This window comes from Alligator sinensis, unplaced genomic scaffold (assembly GCF_000455745.1).
Source record: "Alligator sinensis unplaced genomic scaffold, ASM45574v1 scaffold858_1, whole genome shotgun sequence".
Classification (NCBI taxonomy): Eukaryota; Metazoa; Chordata; order Crocodylia; family Alligatoridae; genus Alligator; species Alligator sinensis.
This window is the reverse complement of record NW_005842079.1, coordinates 1,307,498-1,314,992: the sequence shown is the minus strand read 5'-3', so window position 1 is coordinate 1,314,992 and position 7,495 is coordinate 1,307,498. Positions and strand designations below refer to the sequence as shown.

Genomic DNA, 7,495 nt, shown 5'->3' with positions numbered 1-7,495 from the left:
CTGCTTTTAAGTAACATAATAAATCCTACAGCAGACGGGGGGGCAGCGACTTAACTGCAAAGCAGATACATTCTGCAGACTTTGTGATGGCAATTTAGAGAGCCTGGGAATGCGCAGGAAGATAATTCACAGTGAATTTTGAGATGTCTCAGGCTATAAAGTTTCCCTTCTCTCCGATTAGTACCTGCTTGTACCAAAAGTGTTTATTTTCAAATAGCACCACTGGAGATGAAGGGAGAATGTTGTTGTCCCAATTTGCATCCCAGGTTTGTTTACATTTAGCTGGCACACGCAGCAGAGAATTAATGCAGCACCTCTGAGCACCATGTCATGCTAGTGTATCTCCAGGCAGCTCCGTGTAGGTCTTACCAGCCCCACTTCCCTCCTTCACTCTGGATTTGCTTTGTGGCTTCTCTTCATTTATTTAGCTTTTTTTTTTGCTTTTCTTTCTTACCAAGTGACTTGTTAATTTTGGCCAGACCGCTCCCTCCATCTCCCAGCATGTCATTTGATAACCTCAAGCTGGAGTTTATGACAGATTGCACTGAGCGCGGTTATTTTTGTGTTTCCATCTGAATGCGCGACGGCAGATGCTGAGTGTTTGGAATGCATTAGTGCTAATGGCAGGACCATTAAACATTAGAGTCACTCACTGCAGATGGGTTGCTATGGAGGTTCAGGGGAAAATGAAATGAGCAGGAGTGAAAACGGCTGGTAGGCTGGTTCCAGCAATCGTCGGCTGGGCAATCAGTCAGAACTGTGATTCCAACATGGAAAGTTTCTTTTTTTCTAGGCTTTTTTTTAACCACATGCCAGTACTTTTTTCCCCAAGGATTTTGATTGCAGCAGCATCCTTTGGGGTGACCTTCAGGTACTGGCTCAGAAGGGGTTAAAGCAACACTTGTTCTGTCTTTCCCTTGGATCGGAGTCCTGGATCCTCTTCCTGCCAACACTCAGCTTTGCATTTCATATTTTCATGTTCTTCTCCATTCCTAAATTGTTCCTTCCCTGTTCCTCAACCTCCAACATCCTTAACATGGCTCAAGAAGACCCAGCTGACAAAATGGCTTTAGGGGCCTGTTAGAGATGCTGAGTGCTAGGATCCACTTCAGCTTTAGATACATTTGTATTCTGACATTAGGACATACTCTCACCTGGGTTAGCCAGCATTGCTCACAAGAGTGGCAGTGATTTACTTCAGCAGAGGATCTGGTCCCAAATATAGATTGGATTTCTTAACTCTCTTCCTTATGAAGCCATTTTGTTTCTGCTTTACTAGTGGCCTTTCCTTCTCTAAAATAGTCCATCAAGTTGTCTGTTCCTGCCTAACACACATCCCCCCATTTCTAAGAGGTTACACTCCTTACCAAGGGAGCAGTGATCCAAACCCAGTCCAGATGGCTGGATCCTTGTGGCTGGCAGGGGTTGGAGTAGAAAGAGAGATTGGACCTGCCAGTGTGGTCTGTGCTCTTTGTGTCTATAGTGGACAGGGTTTCCTCTGCCTGAAAATCAGCAGGTGTCTTTGGTCTGAGGGTCTCAGCACAAGCAATGGCACAAGTTGCTGCTTTTCCAGACACATTATATACAGCTTTCTGGCTCCCTCATTGCTAAGAGCTTTTCTCATTGCCTTGGTCTTCTGATGATGGTGCTGAGCAACAACCCTTCCACAGATAAGGGAGGGAGAGACTGTCAACCCTCAAATATATTCTGAGAACCAAGAAAGGTTCAGAGCCAGTCATACTAAAATTAAATACTCACAAACAGAGGGATCTCTAAATTGTTAATAGCAGATGCAATAATAAAATACAGAAAAGATATAAATGACTAAACAGTGCAGATAAGGCACATCAAGAAAATGATTAACATTTATAACATACATTTTTCTAAAGAACTAACAATCTTGATAGCATTTGAGGGAATTTTAAATTAATTTTTCTAAGTCCTAAAGTCTTAAAAAACCTCTAACAGGTGGCCAACCTGTTAAGGAAAAGGACTTTTCACCTAAATTTCCAATTAAGTTTTAAAAGAGCGCTTATCTTAGTTCATCTGCAGATGAGCTATTCAGCAAGACCTGTAGTTTAATGCTGAAGAACAAAGATGAGATGAACCCAGATTTTTTTACTCTATTGCCTGGCTCAAGATTTAAAAAAATGTACTAAATAACGTAAAAATATATATAAAACCATTATTAATAGGTGTTACTCTAATTAACATTGATATAGTTATTTTTATTACATATCTGAGCTATATGTGGTCTAAGACTAGCCTTGTCTAGCATCAAAGAACTAAATGTACTGTAGATAAACCTGTAGCCTATGTGTTTTTTTTCCATTCCCTCTTTCTTGAACTTTTCTCAAATGGCTCACATTTTATGATATCCCCTGGCTCTTTCGTTTTCTTTGCCGCCTCTTCTCTTACCAAATTTTGGTCAAGTGAATGCAAGCGCATGTTATTTCATATTGCCATTAATCAGCTCAGGGCCTGTTATATTCTACAAGACCCACCATGATGGTGGTGAAAATTTCACTTTTCCATAGTGTGCAGCATGGCCGGGGTATTAAATGTAGGGGTAAGAGTCCCAGCAATTTGAGGAGACATAAAGATTATTTTCTGTACCCTCCTGGTAGGGGAGAGGGGGGAGAAAGGGGAGGGGCTTGTATCTGTCTCCCATTCAGTTTAGTCCTAACCTGAGTGTGACCAGAGAGTGATAAGGCAGAGGAACCCTGTAAAAGAGTCCAAAGGATTGATAAGGAGCTGAAGAGAGGAGGAGGTCCCCATGGATCAGTGCTGTTGGGGGTGCATTTCACAGGTTACTTGATTCTTGCATAGCACGAGCCAGGTAATCTCAAGAGTTTCTTGAATCATTGCAGGGCTGCATAGAATTAGGATAGAGAGAGAGGGGGGCTAAACTGCACACTTAAGACCCATATACAAAATCCTCTCATTGCAATGGACCAAAGAATGCCACGGTGGGCTGGGCACAGGGAGCAGATTCATATAGATTCATAGATGTTAGGGTTGGAAGGGACCTCAATAGATCATCGAGTCCGACCCCCTGCATAGGCAGGAAAGAGGGCTGGGTCTAGATGACCCCAGCTAGATGCTTATCTAACCTCCTCTTGAAGACCCCCAGGGTAGGGGAGAGCATCACCTCCCTTGGGAGCCCGTTCCAGACCTTGGCCTGGAACCTTGACCTTGACCTTGGCCTTGACCTTCACAATTAGAGTGAAGAAGTTCTTCCTAATGTCCAATCTAAATCTGCTCTCTGCTAGCTTGTGGCCATTATTCTTGTAACCCCCGGGGACGCCTTGGTGAATAAAACCTCACCAATTCCCTTCTGTGCCCCCGTGATGACCTTATAGGCAGCCACAAGGTCGCCTCTCAACCTTCTCTTGCGGAGGCTGAAAAGGTCCAGTTTCTCTAGTCTCTCCTCGTAGGGCTTGGTCTGCAAGCCCTTAACCATACGAGTGGCCCTTCTCTGGACTCTCTCCAGGTTATCCGCATCCCTCTTGAAGTGCGGCGCCCAGAATTGCACGCAGTACTCCAACTGCGGTCTGACCAGTGCCTGATAGAGGGGAAGTATCACCTTCTTGGATCTATTCGTCATGCATCTGCTGATGCACGATAAAGTGCCATTGGCTTTTCTGATGGCTTCGTCACACTGCCGACTCATGTTCATCTTGGAGTCCACTAGGACTCCAAGATCCCTTTCCACTTCCGTGCCACCCAGCAGGTCATTCCCTAGGCTGTAGGTGTGCTGGACATTTTTCCTCCCTAGGTGTAGCACTTTGCATTTCTCCTTGTTGAACTGCATTCTGTTGTTTTCTGCCCACTTGTCCAACCTGTCCAGGTCTGCTTGCAGCTGTTCCCTGCCCTCTGGCATGTCCACTTCTCCCCATAGCTTTGTGTCATCTGCAAACTTGGACAGAGTACACTTCACTCCCTCGTCCAAGTCGCTGATGAAGACATTAAAGAGTATCGGTCCAAGGACCGAGCCCTGCGGGACCCCACTGACCACACCCTTCCAGGTCGAAGCCGACCCATCCACCACGACTCTCTGGGTGCGACCCTCTAGCCAGTTCACCACCCACCGGACTGTGTAGTCATCCAAGTCACAGCCTCTTAACTTGTTCACCAGTATGGGGTGGGATACCGTATCCAAGGCCTTCCTGAAGTATACAATATCCACCCCTCCTCCTGTGTCCAGACGTTTCGTAACCTGGTCATAAAAAGAGACTAGATTAGTCAGGCACGATCTGCCTGCCACGAACCCGTGCTGGTTTCCCCTTAGCATAATTTGTCCAGATGTCCCATCAGAAACCCCAGGTTGAAATTACAATCACAGATTGCTCCTGGCTCCGGTGTAGCTTGAATGTGTTGACTTTGTGCTTTCTGCAAAGCCAATCTATTTAACTAGGTGTGGAGGGGACTGAGGTGTAAGATGTTGCGTTTGGGGGCATCTGCAGGTGAACATTATTGTGGACTCAGAACTGGGGAGGTTTGGTTGATGATATTGGTGCCCCCCTGTCTGGGTGGTGGTGTGTGGGATTGGCCTTGACTCCCTGGCTGCTGGTTCTGCTGTTTTTTACCAGTAATGATTTTTAACTGTCAGAGGCACCAGATCCTTGGGACTTGAATCTCTTAAGTTCATATCAGAATAAAACAAAAGCCTTAGTCCTCTCTCTGATCTTGTTGCCATCCTAGTTTACTAGTTTTAAAGCTGATTTCAGCCATATTTTCCAAATGCCGTAACTTTTAACTTTCATGTTGTGTTTTTACCAAACTTCCCCTTGATGTCCCAAAGGACAAGACGCAACATCTCTGGAGGATGTGGTGGGTTTTTTATGTGGGATTTAAAAAAAGGTAGTCTAATAATGGAGAACTAGCTAATGAATTATTACTGCTGCTCCATAATGCTGTATGTGTATATCTACCAAGTGCCTGTATAAACACACAGAATGTTTCAGGTAGCAGGTACCTTAAGAGATACATTAAGAGACCTTCCAGTTTGGAAGTGGGTCAGCTGGCCAACACTAGGTTTATCAGCCCAGTTCAACCTCCGTTTATTCCCTGTCACCTCTTTTCCTCCAGGCATGTGCTAGGGTCTCTCAACGGGAGGGAGCATGTTTCCTAGACATGACAGTCCACATGCCATCGCTAGGAACAGTGTCCTCCTTCCTCTTTGAATAGCAGGATAGTTCCAATGTACAAATCTGAAGCCCAGCATTATCCTTACACATGCCCACGGCATGTAAATGCTTCCCAGTGCTGTGGACCCTCTACCTTCACCGCATCCTTAACCACGCAGCACATCTCTGTGAACGGCGGGTTATACCCGGCACTAACTCCCCCACCACCGTCCAGATACTCCCAGACAGCTGGTGCCTCGGTTGTTCCCATTCTGGAGTGCGTGCCACATTGCTGTTTACCAGGTTCCAGTTCTCCATTTGCCACTTTGCTCAGATGAGAGACATGTGCAAAATGTACCTATAAAAATTACAGCAGGTAGCTTTATTTTTTTGCAATCTTCCTTTATGTGCCCTTTGCAGATAAGCCAGTGCTGTGAAGCGGAAGGACGGTCCAGCCTCTCAGTGCTTGCCAACCTGCAGTTGCATGCAGAGTATTTGTGCAGACCAGTCTCCTCTTTGCTGCTGGTCACATTTAAAACTAGGAGGGTCATTTTTAGAGCACAGTATCTTAATATTGTATATAATTGTTCTCCTTTATTTTATCCCCTGCCCTTGTGTGCCCAGGGCCTCAAATGTGTCCAGGCTGCTGGCGCACTGTGGTGGGGAAGATGTAACTCTTGGCAGGGCTGGTTTATAACCCCCTTACTCCCATTTTACATAGACCATCATAATGCTTCCTGCCTGTGCAGAACATTATCAGTGCTCACACTCTAGATAAATGTAACCAATTCCTTTTCCCAGGTTTGTGAGTTTTAACCTATCCCCCAGTGCCAGCTTTGCCAGCAATGCTCATAGACTCATATGTTTTAAAGCCAGAAGGGAAGTTTACAATCATCTGCTCTGACCTCCTACATAACACAGGCCAGATTATTTCAGAAGATAGTGCCTTGAGTAGCATTGGGGCTGCAGACCTATGTCACACTGGCTCTTGTTATGAGACAGAAAGGGAGAGTCCTGTATAAATAGGACTCAGATTCAAAATTCTCTGTGTAATGGCCCAGATAGGCCTGAAGAGAAGGAGTCCCATTGGTACCTTGCAAGGCAGGTCAGTTCCCAGGCATCTTAGGCTGGAGATGGGGACATCTGTGAAGGAATCCCTTTGGAGCACAGGTTTAGTAGCTGACTCTGATCCTTGCACAAGCATCTCTGCAAATAGTGCCACAGATACATCTATCTCACTTTTAAAAGGGCCCATCTGTAGATCAGGGAGATCCTTGGCAGATCACAGACTCCCTAACCCTAACCCAGGCAACCAACTGGAAGAAACTGTATTGCAGTAAGCTTTTCCCTCTGGGTAGCTTAGTCTAGATCATGGCTCCCTCAGCCCAGATTAGAAACAGGGCAAGAGTCCCCCAGAAGCAGAGGCAGGGATTAGAAGTGGGGGCATTCCCTGGGCTTCTTTCACATTCATCTCAAAGCTGCCCATACCATTTCAGCAGCTCCACTTTGATTCTCTCTAGCAGCTGCACATATTGCCATTAGCAGTGGGGAAGGAGCTGCCTTCCATGTGTATGTGCACACATGCATGCATTAGCAGATTAATAAATTATGAAACACATCTACATTCAGTGACCTTTCCCTGATCAGGGTTTGGTTTTCAGCTGGACCATGTTTTCCCACAGAAAGAGCTGAAGACAGGTAGATTTAGGCAGTTGAGAGTCCGCATCATCAAAAAATAATTCCTAATTAGAGCCAGGAGAGCAGGATAGAGATGTGAGCACATTATTGCAGGACAAGGAACTTGCAGATGGCTCAGAGAAGCTGGGGTCATGGTGCTGTGGAGAACAGCAGGGATGGGGTGGAGGAAAGTACAAAGCTCAGTGCTGGTAGCTGGGGATGCTCCCCTCAGGCTCGGATGCTGTGGCAGCACACAGGGAGAGGAAAGAGAGCGCAAGTGGAAATGTCTGCATAATGTTTTCAGGAGACACCAAGGAGGAAAGAGGAGTAAGAATGTCTCTGCTACACACAATCAACTGTGACAGAGCCCGTGAGAAAACAATTGCCTTGTGTTGGCACACGTGACTGGACAGGGCACTGGAGCATAGGGGCACTTGAACACGTGATGAAAATTGCCCATTTTTGTAGTTTTAACTGCGTCACACTTTACACATACAGGGTTTTTTTAAAATTTAAATGAGTTTATGTTGCAAACTAAACCACATCCCCATGTAGTTTAGTTTGCAACGTAGCAACTTGTAGTTGAATGTAGCCTTCAATCTCACAGCTTGCCCCCTGGCTGTGGGAGAGGTGGGCTGAAGGCAGAAGTGGCAAGGGGCCCAATTCTCTTGTTTTTCTTTTTTTTTTTT

The 7,495-nt window shown here is 45.7% G+C and overlaps 1 protein-coding gene across 1 annotated transcript in view; it reads left to right on the top strand.

The window, feature by feature from the left end:
- Positions 1 to 7,495, top strand: part of CACNA2D2 (calcium voltage-gated channel auxiliary subunit alpha2delta 2) — a 750,433-nt gene that overhangs the window by 457,922 nt on the left and 285,016 nt on the right. The gene's annotated exons all lie outside the window — the stretch shown is intronic.